The following is a 3138-nucleotide window of genomic DNA, read 5'->3' as shown; positions in this document are numbered from 1 at the left end:
AAGTGACTGTGGAAATTCTGTGTATTACTAAAATTTGTATCAAGAAAGAACAAACAGTTTTAATTAAGAAAGGACTTGTATCGCCGAAGTTCCTCGGAAAGAAGTTATACCGGAAATTAACAAACGAGCAGATACACAACAGTAAGTATATGGTCCAGGTTTTTTTATGTTGCTGGCTTTACTATAGCAGCAATTATTTCTCAAAATGCGTGCTAATTATTTTATGACTATAGGGAAGTTGAAGTATGAAAAATGTCTTAATATAATGTTACGACAGCGGAAGTCACGCGACGCTGGGAGCATGCGAGCTGGAATTTCTAGAAGGATCATGACTGTTCCTGGCAACCTCATGAATGTCCCAGCGTTTGCTAGACGCCCTCTTTTTTAGTATATAACCCGTAGATAGATTGAAGAGAGATAATTGAGATAATCGAGTCAAGCGAGCAGTAGGCACGATAAGTAAAGTGTGTGAATCGATGTGAATTATAGCGTGTGTTTATTAAAGTAGTTAAGTTTAAAGTGGCTGTGGAAATTTAGTGTATTACAAAGTTTGTAACGAGAAAGAAAAACTAGTTTTAATTTAAAAAGGACTTGTATCGCTGAAGTTTCTTGGAAAGAATATTTACGGGAAATTATCAAACAAGCAGATACCTAACAAATCGGTGTCAGAAATGGGATGGAAAAGAAAAAAGAAGATGGAGACGAGAAGTGACAAATCAAACTACAGCTTAGCAGATTTGATGGCAGCAATACAAGAACAGCAAATTAAACAACAAGAGAGATTACAGCAGTGGTTGGAGGAGAAAGAAAATAAACAAGAACAGAGATTACAGCAGTGGTAAGAAATAAAGCACCAGTGGCAACTGGAACAAGAAATGAAACAAGAAGAACAAGAAAAGAAACAGGAAGAAAGTCTCCAACAGTTGAGAGAAAGCCAGCGTACACAAATGGAAAAGATTAGTAAATTTCAAAGTGAATTAGATACATTAAAAGATGATTTACTGTATTTTACAGAAGGAGAATATATTAGCCTTTGACCTAATCAGTCCCAGACAACAGGAAGCCTCTTCCAGACCCCGCAGCTAATCCCTAATGCAGACATTTTCAGTCCTGCCAGAAATCACGTTCCAGACATGAGTGTCAGGAATAGGGGTGATCTAGTATAAAGGAAGGCACAGGAATTCGATGGGAAGGCACCGTGGGAAGCATATAGAGCACAATTTGAGCTTCTGGCAGAAATGAATGGATGGACAGAGGAGAAGAAAGCAGTGTTCCTGGCAACGAGCCTGAAGGGACAACCACTGGATATACTTGGACAGTTGTCAGCAGACGACAGGCACAACTACAGAGCATTGGTAGCTGCTCTAGAACTCAAGTATGAAATTCAAAATCAGTCCAAAGTCTACAGGGCTAGGTTTAGGACTAGAGTTCGTGCTAAAGGGGAGAGCTTGCAAGAGCTGGCACAGGACTTGAAAAGTATAGCAAACAAGGCCTACACAACTGCACCACCCGATGTCCTCAAGCTGTTGCTGAGGGATCAGTTTGTAGATGCCTTGGACAGTCCACAACTGAAGATACAAGTAAAACAAACACACCCCCTCTACTATACAGGATGCAATGACCAGAGCTCCTGAACTCGAATCCTATGTTAAGTCCAACACAGAGGTACCATGGTTGGTACAGTCATCAGGATTCAAGGCCAGAAAAGGGCAGCTTTCAAAGAAGTTTAAGGGACTTTGCTGGCACTGTAACAAACCAGGGCACATGCGAGCTCAAAGCCAGCAACTTCAACACAGGAAAGATGCCACGGCAGGAAAGGCTGCTACCCAGAAAGGTTGTTGGAACTGTGGAGAGCAAGGAAATATGAGGAGCCAGTGTAAAAAGAATACAACAAATAAGTCAGCTTTGGGAAACCAGTAGTGGTTGGTGTTGAGGGACGCCCACCAACCTCCATTGTGAAAGTCCCAACAGTTAAGTGTAAAATGGCAAGCACAAATAGTGTTTACATGACAGGAAAGCTGGATGGCCAAGAATGCAACTTTGTCATAGATTCTGCATCTCAGCAAACCCTTGTGAACATCAAGGTGTTAGATCACAAAGGAGTACCAGAAGCCATACAGAAACTCTGTGGTGTGACAGGACATTATGCAAGGTTGTGGGGACCAGTGTGGGTAACTATTGAGCTCATAGGCATGAAGGACAGACACAAAGTATACTGGCTGACATTGAAGACCAATCATATTAGGGTTGAACTACTTACTACCGAGAAAGTGTGTAGTTAATTTTGATAAAATGACGACTGGGAACAACAAAAACCAAATTCCAGCAAGTGTTGCTGCATCTGTTGATTTGTATGTCACAGCACTTAAGTCAACTACAAAACCCTCTATGTCAGAGAAGATAATTTGGGGTAGAATAAAAGAACATCCCTAAGGAAGCCCAATGCTTGTGGAAGCAGTAGAAGACCCATCCAGGCCAGTGAATGTGAAGATTGGAAGGTCTCTTGTGACAGGTCATCAAGTAGTACTCATAACAGTGGCCAAATTCTCTAAATGTGAGCAGACACTTAAGGAAGGGGCATTGTTGGGTGTTTGCCAGGAGGTGGTGCCAGTCAATGTTAAGGCAAGAAATACGACCATAAAGAAAGGACATCCTCTCCGAGAACATTTAACTGACCCCTATAAGAAGAGCATAGTCCATTTGTCATCATCACAGGCTCTTCAGGTGAGGGAACTTTGGCGAATTATGCAGACGTCTTTTCGAAAAGTGATCATGACCTCGGCTGAACAGACCTTGTAGAGCACAGAATAAACACAGGCAATCACTGTCCAATAAAGATCCCTCTGAGTAGAATAGCTCCAGCAAAGCGACAAGAGATGGAGAAGGTCATGGATGGCCTAATTAGGGAAGGGATAGTCGAGAAATCAGATAGTCCCTGGTCAGCTTCCGTCATCTTAATCCACAAAAAGGATGGGACCCAATGTTGCTGTATGGACTTCAGGGCTCTTAACAGTATAACTGAAAAAAACTTGTACCCACTCCCAAGAATTGAGGATACTCTTGTTGCCAAGTGAAAATGGCTGAAGCAGATAAACCTAAGACTGCATTTAGTTATGGCCGAGGTCTCTGGCAATACCG

General features: G+C 42.0%; 1 protein-coding gene across 1 annotated transcript in view; it reads left to right on the top strand.

Moving 5' to 3' along the window:
- The window catches only part of LOC106466120 (voltage-dependent L-type calcium channel subunit beta-4-like), a 97986-nt gene that overhangs the window by 53291 nt on the left and 41557 nt on the right, over positions 1–3138 (top strand). The gene's annotated exons all lie outside the window — the stretch shown is intronic.

This window comes from Limulus polyphemus, unplaced genomic scaffold (assembly GCF_000517525.1).
Source record: "Limulus polyphemus unplaced genomic scaffold, Limulus_polyphemus-2.1.2 Scaffold2157, whole genome shotgun sequence".
Classification (NCBI taxonomy): domain Eukaryota; kingdom Metazoa; phylum Arthropoda; class Merostomata; order Xiphosura; family Limulidae; genus Limulus; species Limulus polyphemus.
The sequence above is the reverse complement of the archived record's forward strand: the minus strand, read 5'-3'. Positions and strand labels throughout refer to the sequence as shown.